This window comes from Hyaena hyaena, unplaced genomic scaffold (assembly GCF_003009895.1).
Source record: "Hyaena hyaena isolate Hyena2069 unplaced genomic scaffold, ASM300989v1 scaffold_386, whole genome shotgun sequence".
NCBI lineage: Eukaryota > Metazoa > Chordata > Mammalia > Carnivora > Hyaenidae > Hyaena > Hyaena hyaena.
Window position 1 is genome coordinate 1,469,903 of NW_024081020.1, and position 16,002 is coordinate 1,485,904.

A 16,002-nucleotide genomic window follows, 5' to 3' on the forward strand; every position below is an offset into this window, starting at 1 on the left:
TTCGTATTTCCAAGTAAAGTTGGTGCTGCAGGGGAATGGATCCTCTCACACACTCAGCTGCCTCTGCCTCCAGTCCACGCATGGCCTCCGGGCAGTGGCCGCCTGGACGTGGCTCTTTGTGGCTTGTCAGCCAAGCGGACCAAGCCCCCAGCCTGTCTCCCCCTGTCCAGATGGCAGGACTCTGGCCCTGGGCCAGTAGAGACACAGCATCTTTACACAGTCGGGGTGGAACGAGCGCTTTAAAAAAAATCCCTAAATCAAGGGATATTGGCAGCACTGGGCCTCAGATAGCTATTGTTTTCCTAAAGGATTGAGGCCCCAGTTGTATGCTGCGGGGAGGCCAGGGTCTCCTCCAGCTGTGAGCCTGCGGCCGGCTGTCTGTCCAGTCCTTGTCACCCCACCCCCGCTCTCCCTCTCTCCCAAGTGGGGCTTTTCATCTGTGGTTACGATCTGCACGTTTGTCTGGTTGAGAATCTCGTCCTCTCTGGTCTTTACTTTGCCAGTGTGTCCACCCCAGGCCCCCACCTCCCGCTGGGCGTTTGGCATCAGATGTCATGAAAAAGTGCTTGCTGACATGTTTGCATGAATACGGATTGTCAGAAAACTGTTTTTTGTTTTGTTTTGTTTTGTTCTGTTTTTTTTATCAGCAGGGCACACCTGTCTGCGTATGGTTGTTCCTCCCTGCCTTCAGCGGCGCTGCCTAGATGGTACTCTTCGTTTCCCTCCGGGCTTGATGTCGAGCTCGTTTGCCTCCATCTGTGTGGCGGTTAGTACTTTCTTGTTAGCAGGAGCCATGTTCTTTGTTTATCTGACGCTTCCCTTTTTTGGGTTTCCCCGGGCTTTCCAGCTCTTGGAACACCCTTTGTCAGCACATGGGCTTGAGTTTCCAGTTTCCCATCTCCATGTAAGATGTAGCTCGACTGAGAGCACAAGCAGGGAGCACAAGTCATTAGAGTTGGAGGCATGGAGGATGGCAGAAATATCCAGTCCAGCTTGGCTGCATTCGAAGCAAGGATGTGCCTCAGCCGTGAGGGTGGCTTCCTGAGCAGCTGGCCAGAATCTGAAGTTTTATGAGGTGATTTTCTCAAGGAGAGGTTCTTGCATTTGGGTGACAGTATGGCCCCGAATGTGATACGTTCACACCTAAACACATAGCAAACCGTAAAAGACGTAATAGTGGAGCAGTGGTTCTGCTCAGAGGACCCTAAGGAGGGCGAGCTCTAGAACCAAGAAGGCGAGGCCCTGGTCCGTGAAGCAGGCCCAGGCCGCCACCCCCAAGGTTGCTGCTCCCCGGTGGTCTCTTGTCTTGGCCCCTCTGCGGCTCCCCCGAGCGCACGCACTCCCTCCGGCACCGTCTCTTAGTTTCCGGACCTCCCTTCCTGATGGTTCCCATCGTGCCCTCTCTGCTTTGTGTCTCTGTCATTCTTCGCATATTCTTTATGTGCATGGAAGCAAACGTCTCCTTCCCACACTTGATGCTGGAAAGGTGAGGTGTTGGTAGGTCCCAAAGTTCGCCTCACTCGCGTGGTGCGCTGTGCAGGCCAGAGGCACGTGTGCGCACTCTGGGTGTCGTGACCTCCAAGCTGCTTCCCCACACTGGACTGTTGAACTTTAGGCCACAAATGCCCAAGAGTTGTCTCCTCCACCACCTCTGGGTTTTGCTGCTGTTGTTGTTGTTATTGTGTGTGTGTGTGTGTGTGTGTGTGTGTGCGTGCGTGCATGTAAATTAGAGAGCAAGTGCATACACACAGGGGAGGGGTGGAGAGAAAGACAGAGAGGGAGAGAGAATCCTAAGCGGGCTCCACACCGAGCGAGGAGCCTGATGTGGGGCTCGGTCCCACCACCCTGGCATCATGACCTGAGCCAAAATCAAGAGTTGGACACTCAACCGACTGAGCCCCCCTCCGCGGCGCCCCTGCTCAGCCACGTGTGTAATGTATGTGAGTTGAGTACGCATTGTCTGTAGTCAGAGGTTTCCCCGGCCACACATTGTGGAAGGTTCCAAAGATGTGACTGTACTAACGTTGCCACTTCTGGTGCCCCGTCTACATGTGGAGCGCACGGTGGGATTCTTGGCCCATCTGTAGCTTGGTGTAGAATCCCAGGTGTAGTCGCAGGTTAGAAATTGCCATCACAGGTAGAAAAGGTTGGGTTTTAATTTCAGATGTTTGTAGGTACTTTCTTTTTACACTGGGTTTTAGTTTGAGGGCCTTTGAATATGGTATGAACATTTGTAGCCATACTTGTAGTAGACATTGTTCCGGTCTGGGGTCAGGAAACGGCTGACTCAAGGGGACCCACTTACCACACACACTGGCACTCAGTGTGGTACATATCCATGCTGGCAGTTGTCCTTTGGCCACTCGTTTCTCCTTATTTCACTATATTTAATTTGAAACATTATTCACTCGTTAGTTTTCCAGTGCCTTCTAATATCCTTACTCCTCTCAACTTTTAATTTTTTTATTAAAATACATACAATGATATGAAATTCTTTGGATCTAAATATGGACAGAATTGTATTACTGCAGGTTCAGATGCGTTAGCTATTTTTTAATGATGTTACTGCTATTATTTTTTGTCTGTCACAGTTGAGGGAGTGGTTATTACATTCTACTATGTAACATTTTTTTAAAGATTTTTTTTTTTTTATGTTTTATTTATTTCTAGGAGAGAGAGAGACAGCATGAGCAGGGGAGGGTCAGAGAGAGAGGGAGTCACAGACTGAAACAGGCTCCAGGCTCTGAGCTGGCAGTCAGCACAGAGCCCGACGCAGGGCTCGAACCCACGAACCGTGAGATCATGACCTAAGCGAAAGTCGGACGCTTAACCGACTAAGCCACCCAGGCGCCCCTAAAGATATTTTTTAATGTTTATTTTTTGAGAGAGAAAGTGAGGCAGAGCATGAGCAGGAGAGGAGCAGAGAGAGAGGGAGACACAGAATCCCAAGCAGGCTCCAGGCTCTGAGCTTTCAGCACAGAGCCTGATGCGGGGCTCGAACCCACAGTCTGTGAACTCATGACCTGAGCTGAAGTCAGATGCTTAACCGACTGAGCCACTCAAGCACCCTATTATGTCACTTTTTTTTTTTCAATATTTTTATTTATTTCTAGGAGAGAGAGACAGCGTGAGCAGGGGAGGGTCAGAGAGAGAGGGAGATACAGACTCTGAAACTGGCTCCAGGCCCTGAGCTGGCAGAGCCCGACGCAGGGCTCGAACCCACGAACCGCGAGATCATGACCCAAGCGAAAGTTGGACGCTTAACCGACTAAGCCACCCAGGCGCTCCTATGTTACATTTTTTAATAAGAAAAAATTCATCATTTAAACCACTTAATGTACAGTTTGGTGGTTTTTAATATATTCAAAATGTTATAAACTATTATCACTAATTCCAGAATATTTTCATTCATCCCCAAAAGAAACTCTTAGTGTAACCACTAAGAAGTTATTGTCCAGGAACAACTGAGTGACTTGGTCAGTTAAGCATTTGACTTCGACTCAGGTCATGATCTCACGGCTTGTGAGTTTGAGCCCCATGTTGAGCTCTTTGCTAACAGCTCAGAGCCTGAAGCCTGCTTATGATTTTCTGTCTCCTTCTCTCTCTGCCCTTCCCTGGCTTGTGCTCTGTTTCTTTATTTCTCTCTCTGTCTCTGTCTCTTTCAAAAATAAGCATAAAAAAAAAAAAAAGAAGTTATTGTCCATTATTCTTCCCTTGCCCCAGCCCCTGGTAACCAGTAATTAATTTCCTTTCTGTCTCTGGATTTGCCTATTCTGGACATTTCATATAAATGGAATCATAAGGTATGTGGCCTCTTGTTTCTGATTTCTGTTATTTAGCACAATGTTTTCAGAATTCATGCATGTTGTAGCATGTATCAGTGTATCATTCCTTTTTATGATGAGATAATAGTACATTGTATGGATATACCACATTTTGTTTATCTGATTATCTCTTGCTGGGCACCTTGGGCTATTAATACCTTTTGTCTATTATGAATTTTGCTCCTTTGAGCATGTGTGTAAAAGTCTTTGTGTAAACATGTGTTTTCAGTTCTCTTGGCCATATACATAGGAGTAGAATATCTGGGTCATATGGTACTGTTAGCTTTATGAGGAACTGCCTATTTGGCACAATGCCAGCGCCATATTACGTTCCCTCCAGCATATGAGGGTTCCAGCTTCTTCATATCCTCACCAACACTTGGAATTTTCCATTTTCTTTTATTATAGCCATCCTAGTGGCTAGGTCTCCTGATGGTTAGTTGTTTATTTTTAACATTAAGCTAAAAAAATTTTTTAATGTACATTTATTATTTTTGAGAGACAGAAAGAGACAGAGGGGAGGGGCAGGGAGAGAGAGAAAAACACAAGAGTCCGGAGCAGGTTCCAGGCTCTGAGCTGTAAGCACAGAGCCAGACGCAGGTCTCAAACCCACGAACCATGAAATCGTGACCTGAGCCGAAGTCAGACACTTAACGGAATTAGCCACCCAGGTGTCCCTGAACGTCAGTTTTCTTTTTAATGACATAAAATTCACATAACATAAAATTAGCCATTTTATTTCTAAAGTTTTTTTTTAATTTATTTTTTAATGTTTATTATTTTGAGAGAGAAACAGAGCCCAAAAGGGACAGAGAGAGGGAGACACAGAATCGGAAGCAGTCTCCAGGCTCTGAGCTGTCAGCAGAGCCCTACATGGGGCTCAAACCCACAGACTGTGAGATCATGACCTGAGCCGAAGTCGGACGCTGAGCAACTGAGCCACCCAGGCGCCCCTAAAGGTTTTTTTTTGTTAAGTTTATTTATTTTTAGAGAGACAGCACAAGTGAGGGAGGGGCAGAGAGAGAGGGGGAGAGCAAGAATCCCAAGCAGGCTCTGAGCCATCAGTGTGGAGTCTGACACAGAGTTCATCTCACAAACCATAAGATCGTGACCTGAGCCGAAATCAAGAGTCGGGTGCTCAACTCACTGAACGACCCAGTCACCCCAAAATTAGACATTTTAAAGTGAACAATTCAGTGCTGTTTAGTACATTCACAGTGTTGTGTAACCACAGCCTATTTTCATTACCCTTAAAGGAGACCCCATACCCATTAAGCAATTAGCCTTCATTACTCTTCCCCTAACCCCTGGCAGTGACCAGTCTGCTTTGTGTCTCCGTGGGCTCACCTATTCAATGTATTTCCTATAAATGGTATCATACAAGATATGATCTTTTGTTTTAACACTTTTTTTTAATTTTTTTTTAATTTTTTTTTAATTTATCATTTTTTAATGTCTTTTTTTTTTTTTTTAATGTCCTATTTATTTCTGAGAGAGAGAGACAGACAGACAGCATAAGCAGGGGAGGGTTCAGAGAGAGGGGGGATACAGAATCTGAAATAGGCTCTAGGCTCTGAGCTGTCAGCACAGAGCCCAACGTGGGGCTCGACCTCACTAACCACGAGATCATGACCTGAGCAAGTAGGTTGCTTAACTGACTGAGCCACCCAGGCGCCCCTGTAGTGGGTTCTGAAGTCATAAGTTTGAGAAGTATGAGTCTCCCAACTTTGTTTTTCTTTTTCAGCATTGTCTTGGTTCTTTGTGGTCCCTTGTAATTCCGTATGAGTTTGAGGATCAGAGTTTTTCATTTCTGTCAGAAAGGCCATTAGAGCTTGGATAGGGATTATATTGCATCCGTAGATCATTTTGGGTAGAGTATATAGGTTCTCCAGAGAAACAGAACCGTGTGTGTGTGTGTGTGTGTGTGTGTGTGTGTGTGTAGGAAGAGATATTTATTATAAGGAATTGGTTCTCACAAATATGAAGGCACGCAAGCCCCAAGATCTGCAGGGTGATTGGCAAGGTGGGCGCCCAGGAGAGCCAGTGGCTAGTTCCAGCCTGAGTCTGCAGGCCTGAGACCATGAGAGCCAGGGACATAGTTCCTGTCAAGCGGCCGGCAGCCTCACAGTGCAGGAGGAGCTGATATTTTAGTTTAAGTCCAAAAACGGGAAAAAAGCCAGTTTCTCCTTTTGAGGGCATCAGGTAGAAAGAATCCTTCTTACTTGAGGGAGAATCAGCCTTCTTGTTCTCTTCAGTCCTTTGATTGGATGATGCCCGTTCACCAGGGAGGGCAGTCTGCTTTACTCGTTCTACCAATTTACATGTGAGTCTCATCCAGCACCCTTACAGAAGCACTTAGAATAGTATTTGACCAAATATCTAGTCATCCCCATGGTCCAGTCAAGTTAACACATAAAATTAACCATGGGTAGTATTACCACCGTAACAATATTAAGTCTGCTAAGCCATGTGTATAGACTTATTTCAGAACTGACAAGTGCCTTGCTGCTTAATTGCATCTTTCATTTTTTCCAGCAATTGTTTTGTAATTTTCACTGAACAAATCTTTCACCTCCTTGCTTAAATTTATTCCTAGGTATTTTATTCTTTTGCATGCTGTTGTAAATGGAATTGCTTTTTAATTTTCCTCTTTGGATTATTACTATTATATAGACACACAACTGTTGCTTCTGTGTTAATCCTTTGATGAGTTTGTTTATTGGTTCTAGTTGTTTTTCTTGTGAATTTGGGGGGATTTTCTGTATATAGGATCATGCAATCTGTTAATAAAAATAGTTTTACTTCTTCCTTTCTTACTTGAATGCCTCTTATTTCTTTTTCTTGCTCTATCTAGAACTGCCACTGTGATGTTGAATAGTAGTGGTGAAAGCGTGTTCCTTCCCTTCTTCCTGCTCTGAGGGCAAAACTTTCCGTTTTTCACCATTAAATGTGAATTTTTCATAGGTCCCTTTATGTTCTTGAGGTAGTTCCCTTTTATTCCATAGTTCTCCAGTGAGTTTTTATAAAAAGGGTGTTAGATTTGTCAGATGTTTTTTCTTCCCCAGTTGAGATGATTATGTGTTTTTCTCCCTTTTTTATTAATGTGGCTTATTACACTGGTTGGTTGTCTTACATTGAACCACTCATGCCTTCCTGGGGTAAATCCCACTAGGTCTTGGTATATAATGCCTTTAATATGCTATTGGATTCAGTTTGCTAGTATTTTATTGAGAGTCTCCTTCAATATTCAGCTATTCTGAAGAATAGTTTTGCTAGATACAGAATTCTTAGCTGATTTTCTTCATAGTCCTTTGAATATGTCATGCCATTGTCTTCTGTCCCCCATGACTTCTCCTGAGATGACAGCTGTTACGCATAGTGAGGAAATCCTTGTATGTGTGGAGTAGTTTGTCTCTTGCTGCTTTCAGAGTTTTCTCTGTTTTTCCACAGTTTGATTATAATGTATATTAGTGTGAATCTCTTAAAGTTTATCCTATGTGGAATTTGTTGAGCTTCCTAGATGTACAGGTTAATATTTTTCATCAAATAGGGGAGGTTTATGTCCACTATTTCTTCAGGTATACTTTCCACCCCTTTCCATCCTCTCCTTTCTGGAACTCCCATAATGTATATGTTGGTGTCATTGATGATGCCCCACAGGCCTTTCAAGCTCTGCTCACTTTTCTTTTTTTGTATTTTTCTTCTGTACGTTAGCCTGGATAAACTCAGTTGACTCATCTTCAGGTTCTCCTCTTCTTTCTCTTACCTGCTGCGTTCTGCTGTTGAGCCCCTGTTGTGCGTTTTTCGTTTCAGTTACTATGCTTTCCACCTCCAGGATTTCTGTTTGGTTCCTTTTAAAAATGTATCTTTATTGAAATTCTCTATTTTGTGAGCCACTGTTCTGATGGTTTCTTTTAGTTCTTTGCACATGGTTTCCTTGATCTCTTTGAACACATGTGGCGTAGCTGATTTAAAGTCTTTGTAAGTCTAGGGGCACCTGCGTGGCTTAGTCGGTTAAGCGTACGACTTTCGCTTAGGTCATGATCTTGCGGTTCGTGGGTTCGAGCCCCGCGTCGGGCTCTGTGCTGACTGCCAGCTCAGAGCCTGGAGCCTGTTTCAGTCTGTGACTCCCTCTCTCTCTGACCCTCCCCTGTTCACGCTGTCTCTCTCTCTCTCCTAGAAATAAATAAAACATTAAAAAAAATTTTTTTTAAAATAAAAAAATAAAAATACAAAATAAAAAATAAAAAAAATAAAGTCTTTGTAAGTCTAGTGCCAGGGCTTCCTCCTGGACAGATTCTATTTCTTGCTTTTCCCCCTGTGTATGGTATGGGTCATGCTTCCTTGTTTCTTTGCATGCTCTGTAATTTTTGGATGAAAATTAGAAATTTCTAATATTATAATGCGGCAAATCTGGAAATGAGATTCTTCCCTTTCCCCAGGATTTGTTGTTGCTGGTGTGATGACTTCTTGAGCTAAGTTCATAAAGTTTATATTCTTTATCATGTGGTCATTGAAGTCTCTGCTCCATTAGCGTAGGAGTCAGCTGGTGATTGGACACAGGTTTCAGTCAGTGCCTGGAACCAAAATGATCTTCCAGTCTTTTCAGAGGGCATCTTTGTGGGTATTGGGGTGTGCTTTCAACATTCAGCTGGGCAGCTGAGAACTCCTACTTACCATTCGCTTCCTCTGTGCAGAACTTGAAGTCAGCCAGAGGCTTAAAGCCTTCTCAGCTCTTTCCTGAGTGTGTACACAGCTCCCAGCATTTGTGTGCCTTCTAGATTCCCAGAGACACATTGGAGCTTGTCAGAGCCCTTTTTCCCCAACTTTCCTTTTCAACATTTTGATTACTCTCTTGTTTGCCTGGATTGTTATTGATTGCCCCACGCGGTGGCTATTAATAAATTTGCCTCTAAACCTTTTCAGTAACCACTGCTCCCCCACCCGCCCCCACCAGTAACCACCTCAGAATTGCAAGAGTTCTGTGTATTGAGGTGAAGCCAGATGCTCTGAGCTGGTCTTCTGGTAAGTCAAAACAAACCACCAAAATTCCTTGCAAATAAGGTCTGTTCTTCTTTCACTGTCTTCCCACCTCCTACCAAATATCTGACCTGCAATTGCAGACTGTTAGACTCTGGGCCACTGTCCTGGCACATGGGTTCAGGAGAGGATAAAATGCTACTGGGTTCCCTGTTCTCACCAGGATGCAGCTGGCTTTGCATGACTAAGTGTTCCTCTGATTATTGCAAGCTTTTGGTTAGTTTCTAAGATTCCAAACAGTTGTTTTTGGTGGATTTCTCCTGTTTTTTCTTGCTTTTATTTAATTTTTTCACATTTATTTATTTTATTTATTTTTTAAATTTACATCCAAGTTAGCATGCGGTGCAGCAGTGGTTTCAGGAATAGATTGCTTAGTGCCCCTTAACTGTTAGCCCCTCCCCCCACAGCCCCTCCAGCAACCCTCTGTTTGTTATCCATATTTAAGAGTCTCTTATGTTTTTGTTCCCCTCCCTGTTATTATATTATTTTTGTTTCCCTACTCTTACTTGCTTTTATTGAAGGATGGATTTTTGGAGTTTCTTACTCAGCTGTTTTCACTGACATTTCTCACTATTTTGTTTTTAACATTGTGACCAACTTTGAGTTTGCCAAATTTATGTACACTACACCTGATTTCAGAAAGGATTTAAGATGGCTTATGAAGATAAGCAGGATAAAGCATAAATTATTTTTTTAATGTTTATTTTATTTTGAGGGACACAGGAGCAGGGGGAGAGGGAGAGAAAGAAGCCCAAGCTGTCAGTGCAGAGCCCAGTGTAGGGCTCAGTCCCATGAACTGTGCGATGATGACCGGATCTGAAATCAAGAGCTGGGACACTTAACCGAGCCATCCAGACACCCCAAAGATAAATTATTTTTAATATTTGCTTTGTGCCTGTTGGTTAGAGGACATTCTGGTAAAAATGGTAGTCCTCCCATGTTGCTATTGGAAACTTGGTCATGCAGATGGAAATTTTGTTTCCTTTGGTAATCATGTAGTTTCTACCCTCCCTGTTACATAGCTTGAAGGGGCCTGAAGCAGATTCACCTCAGTGGTTTCTCCATCCGCATGACTTTGTATGGGGTCTCAAGGTGATTGCCACGTTACTGCCTGATTTTAGGAATGCTCGTTACTCTCTACCTCTGAATTGATGGAGAAAAATTGCCTCCAATGGTGATTTTCCTAAACCCACACTCCCTTTTTCTTGGGACATAATAGGTGGGTATCTTATTTAAAGACTTAGAGACAGTGTCCCTATTGTCCTGGTTGTTTTAGGAAGTGGTCAGGTGATTCTCCCACTTTAAACCAGAACTGACTTTTCATAGTGACAGTCGATAGCTGGCAGAGCTTGGGATCATCAGTAAACCCGAGGGTGCGCACCTGCCCGCCAGCCCTGGCCCCTGCTGAGGTGCCCTGCCCCTGCTTTCCACACTGGCCATCACACTGATACAGAAGGTGAAGGGCCTCCCAGCTGGGCCCTGCTCAGGGTTTCGTTTCATTTCAGACTTGAATAAGCTCTTGTTTAGGAAATCTGTTTTCCTTGAGCAGTGTGAGACTGTTTGACATACTGGCTTACTTGCTAGTTTTCTTTGAACAGAATATTCTTCTCTTGAAAATGACTTAAATAGAGTTGAAGCTGCTTTGTTTTTTGGTATAATATATACTGTTGTGCCTTTTTCATCAGCATCACCTACGAGATCATCTTAATATTTTTTTTTTTTTTTTCATCTTAATATTTTTAAAAGGCCAAGATGTGGGTAAACTTGACTACATTAAAATTAAGAACTTCTCTTCTTAAAAGACATAAATAACATTAAAGCCATCCACAAACTGGGGAAAGACATGGATATATAACTAACAAAGGATTAATAGTCAGAATGTGTGAATAATCCCCACACATCAGTACTATAAAGGATGGTAGCCCAATTAAAAAAATGTCAGAGAGACACAATCAGGCATTTCACGGAAGGAAAAACATAAGTGGCCCATGAATGTATGAAAGATGCTAACCCTTTTTAATCATTAGAGTGAGGAAAAAGAGACCATTCTGCACTGGCAGAACCTAAGAGGTCTGCTTCCCAGAGTTGGTGAGGATGTGGATTAATAGAAATGATTATGCTGCTTTGCTTTGGAGAGCGGCTGGGCTCCAGCTTGTAAATTGGCCCCAAATACAACCTGCAAATCAGTTCCTCTGCACTCGAGGCGCAAGGCCCAGGACAGGGATTGGCAGGCTCTTTCTATGAAGGGCAGGATGGTACGTATTCTAGGCTTTGTGGATCTTTACGTTTCATTTGTTTGTTTGTTCAACCCTTTAAAAATCTGAAACGCATTCTCGGCTCAAGCAAATAGGCAATAGGTAACAGTAACCTAACAAAAATCGCTTACTAGATAGATTTGACCCACAAGCTATAGCTTCCTAAACTCCAATCCCCTGATCTAGTGCACATACCCTAGAGAAACTTACACAAGGTTCCAGAACAGAGGTGCCAGAATATTCAGAGCACACTTCTCATAATAGCCAAGACCCGCAACTGTGATATGGAAATGGGTACATCTGCTGTGGAATATTATACAGCCATGAACACGAATGAACCATAACTCCTGCACAGAGCAGACATGGGTAAAAAACTTACAGTCCTGATAGCAGAGGACTACGTGTGGTAAGGTATCATTCTGTGAAATTAAAAACAGGCAAAAGCATCTTGTTTAAGAAGAAGGGGAGCCTGGGTGGCTCAGTTGGTTGAGTGTCTGACTTGCGCCCAGATCACAATCTGACAGTTAGTGGGTTTGAGCCCCACATTGGGCTCTGTACCTATAGCTTGGAGCCTGGAGTCTACTTCAGATTCTGTCTCTCTCTTTCTCTCTCTGTCCCCCCCCCCCCCGCTTCTGAGCTCTCTCTCTCTCAAAAATAAACATTTTTTTAAAAAGAAGAAAAATATATATAATAGCAAGAGAATTACAGATAGAAAGTTGAGGCTGACATTTATTTCTAGAGAGCGTCAGGAGGACGGCTGAGGAAGGAGCACCTGGTGATGTTAAGTAGGCGGTGGATTCTGGAGGCCTGTTTTTGTTGTATTCTTGCCTTGAATATATACTGCACATAATCTTAAAAGTTTTTTTAAGTAAATTCCACACCCAACATGGGGCTCAAACTCATAACCGTGAGATTAAGAATTGCATGCTCTACCCACTGAGCCAGCTAAGCACCCCTACAAATAATCTTTTTTATGTGCCAAATATTACCTAATACATTTATTTGAAAGGCAAGGAAGCATACCATTCAGGGAGGCCTTAGAACCCTGCCCTCCCTGAAACAATACTTCATGTGCCAGAGCTGTGCCAAGCTGCTCCCCTGGAAGAGAAGGAGGCGGATGCCTCAGCAGCTCTGGGGCGGTAGGCGCCAGCGCAGCCCTGAAGAGCTGTGAGGAGAATGCCCAGCAGGAGGGCCTTCTCTGCCCAGTAACAGTAGTGAGGTCGCTGGCGTCGAGGGTGCACTCCTTCCCCAGAAGGCCTGCCACTCATGTCAGAAATCAGTTGCCCTCAGGGGCGCCTGGGGGGCTCAGTCGGTTAAGTGTCCGACTTCAGCTCGGGTCATGGTCTCACGGTTCGTGGGTTCGGGCCCCACATCAGGCTCTGTGCTGACAGCTCAGAGCCTGGAGCTGCTTCGGATTCTGTGTCTCCCTCTCTCTCTGACCCTTCCCTGCTCACACTGTCTGTCTGTCTATCTCTCTCAGAAATAACTAAAACATTTTAAAAAATTAAAAAAAAAAAGAAATCAGTTGCCCACAAACATGAGGGTTTATTTCTGGAGTTTCAGCTCTCTCTCATCGATATGTATGTCTAAGGCCAATAGTACAGTGTCCTGAGGACATCATAGTAAGTTTTGAAACATAGAAGTGTGCATCTTCGTCTTCCAGCTCTGTTCTCTGTTGAGATTGTTTTGTCTATTCTGGCTCCCTTGAATTTCCATCTCATTTTTAGGTTCAGCTTATTAATTTCTGCTAAAAGAACTAGCTAGGATTTTAATAGAGGTTGGGATGCATTTGATCAGTTTGAGTAGTGTCGCTGGTTCAGCAGTGTGAAGACTTCCAGCCCATGAACATGGGATACCTCCCCATGTATTCAGATCTTTGCTGTCTCTCAACAGTGTTTTGTAATTTTCAGTATATGTAACTTGCCCTCCTTTGGTTACGTTTATCCCTGGATATTTTATTCGTTTTGATGCTATTATAAATGGATTGTTTTCTTAACTTCATTTTTGGATTGTTCGTTGCAATGCATAGGAATACAAGGGGCGCCTGGGTGGCTCAGTTGGTTAAGTGTCTGACTCTTGATTTCGGCTCAGGTATCATCTCATGGTTTGTGAGTTCGAGTTACGCATCAGGCTACATACTGATAGCGCAAGCCTGCTTGGGATTCTCTCTCCCTTCCTCACTCTCTCCCACTCTCTCTCCCCCACTTGTGTACATGCTTATTCTCTCTGTCTCTCAAAATAAATAAATAAACTTTAAAAAATAAAAAAAAAGTGATTTTTAGATATTGATCTTTTATTCTGCAGCTTTGCTGAATAAGTTTATTAGTTCAACTCGTTTTTAGTTGATTCCCGTAGTGAGTTGTATATATAAGACTATGTCCTCTGAAAATAGAAATAGTTTTACTTCTTCCTTTCCAATCTGGATGCCTTTTATTTCTTTTTTGTTTTTTTTGTCTAATTGCTGAGAAGGAGCTTTTTAAACAAAGCTTGGGGTCTGTCTAGGTAAGATGAGGAAACAGCCCAATCCTTGTCACACCCCCTGACTGCTCTTGGCCAGAGGGCACATCTTCTCTGTGTGCAGATGGACGTGACATACAATTTTCCAATGACTGCTGATGGCCCTGTGACAGTTAGGTGTAGTATCTGCTTTTCAGGTGTAGAGAAGTGAGGCCCTGAGGACAAAGGCTGTGTCCACGGATCCACCTCCGGGAAGGATACCGGGCCAGCCTTACCACCCAGGCCACTCAGTGCCAGATGTCCTGCCTGCCTGGCTCCTCCCACAGAGCCCCTAACACCAGGTTCCCCTCTGTGACCCCCTGACTGTGCGGCGTCTGCTGCTGCTCCTTCTTCTCTTCTGTTGGAATTGAACGATGCCACCAGTCCACATCATGAAGCCCGGATCTCCCCAAAACCAAGGTGATATCTTTCTCTTTTGAAGATCTGCAGCCTTTGTAACTTCTGGGCAGTGTTTCCTGTGTCCACTGCTAAAGCTCTCTAAGGGTAGGGGCATTTTCCTTCCTCCCTGTGTCCCTGATGTGTGAGGCACAGAGCGGTGTATGTTGTGAGTGCCCGGCTGTATTTGTTGAAATAAAATGTGATTGGTTTGGCCAGCCTTCGCAGAGCCGCTGTGCCGGAGAAGCGTGTTCCCACTGTGTATAAGGGCAGTGGGTGTGCCCCCCACATTCGCAGCCAGGAGCCCTGCAGTTTGTACAACTGTGTGGCCAGCAGCACTCTCCAGAAAACAGCACTGAGGCCAGAATAAAGTGGGAAGCATCAACATTTGCGTGGAATGGGCTCTTGTTCTCTAACATAAAAGCTGTTTACCAGTTTAGTAAATACTGGAGGAAATCTGTAAAGTACAACCTTTTACAAGTGTTTGGCATGATTAGAGTCCTGTAGAGTGCACATCACCTTTGACCCCGCAGTTCTGTTGCTGTAAGCTTTCCTAAATGTCCAAGGATAGGTGTTCAGGAATGTTCACCGCAGACTGCTCATAGTCGCAAAGCAGCAACAGCAGCCTAACTGTGCATTAGTAGAACTGGTTGTAGAAATTTTGGTAAAGCCCAGTGGAGTGCTATGCGCAGCCCTTCAAAGTAATACCGTAGATGTGTGTGTGTTGATGAGGGAATGGCCAGAGCACAGGCTTGCTTTCAAGAGGAAGCTGTTGACGAGCTTGCATGTGCAACACAGTTCGCATGGAGGGAACAAGAAAGACCGGTTTTCCTTACGTGCACTTGCCGTCTTGAGGTGTCTATACACTCTCCCAGGAGGCCACAAGGGCGCGTCTGCCTCTGGGTAGTTGAGGTTAGGGGATCTGGTGCTCACTCTTTACATTTTCCTCCCCCGTCTTGGCTGCTTATTGTCTTGTCTGAGGGCATGTACTGTGACAATATAAATGAAAATCTCACTGTGCTCCCTTGTACATCTGGTTTAGGGTGGCTCAGTTGGTTTAGCATCTGATTCTTGATTTCAGCTCAGGCCATGATCTTACAGTTTGTGAGTTTGAGCCCTGCATGGGGCTCTGCTGACAGCACAGAGCCTATTTGGGATTCTCTCTCACTTGCTGTCTCTCTCGGTCTCTCTTTCTCCCTCTCCACCCCATCCCGTGCTCACTCGCTCTCTCTCAAAATAAATAAACATTTAAAAAAAAAAAAACGGTTCAGTGGGTTGTCATGTATTCACAGAGCTACACACCCATCCCCACTGCCCGGTTCCTGAGCACCTCCATTACCCCAACAGGAAACCCCGTGCCCATCAGTGCATGCTCCCCTCCTTCAGCCCTGGCAGTCATGAATCTGCTTTCTGTCTCTGCGGATTTACCTATTCTGGACATTATGTGTTTAGACCATTTGCTTCCGCTTCTCTTTCATCCCGCGTGAATGTCAGGTGGAGGAGGTCTAGTGTTTCTCTGGCTCTTGCGTGTAAGCACATCTTTCCCTCCTTCCCAGAGGCTCCTTCTCCAGGCTGCAGTCTGGATCAGGAATGGGTCGCGCATGGGCCGAGATGCAGGGTTGTCGGAGAGCATGTCAGGGGCCCGCAGCGGCCCATTGCAGGTCGCCCACGCCGGCACCGTGTTACCGTGAGTCCTGACAGACCTGCCGGCCGTGGGCTGGCCTCTGCCCTTCGGGACAGGGCTGCTGTGGTGTTGTCTCTGATGTGCCTGGGGTACGTCCTGCAAGTCTGTTCACGTCTCTGAAGTGGCCTGCAAACCCCGCAGACCCCAAACTGTAGGCTTCTTCATACAGACCACACCATGTTGAGGGTGAATGAACATTATTATTTATCATCAGTTTGATCCAAAGTTCATTGTCTCTCAGACTTGAAATAGGAATTCACCTTTAAAGAATCAAATATTTCTTATTACAAACTGTTTATTGAACACA

General features: G+C 44.6%; 1 protein-coding gene across 8 annotated transcripts in view; it reads left to right on the top strand.

Annotated features, from left to right (window-relative positions):
• TRAF3 (TNF receptor associated factor 3) overlaps nucleotides 1-16,002 on the top strand; it is a 110,531-nt gene that overhangs the window by 65,160 nt on the left and 29,369 nt on the right. Inside the window, exon 1 of one of the 8 annotated variants that reach the window (XM_039251178.1) lies at nucleotides 743-766. The exons of the other annotated variants lie outside the window; for them this stretch is intronic. The gene's annotated coding sequence lies outside the window, so the exon portion shown is untranslated. Of the gene's footprint in view, nucleotides 1-742; nucleotides 767-16,002 lie in introns of those variants that run through there. 8 annotated transcript variants of the gene reach the window in all.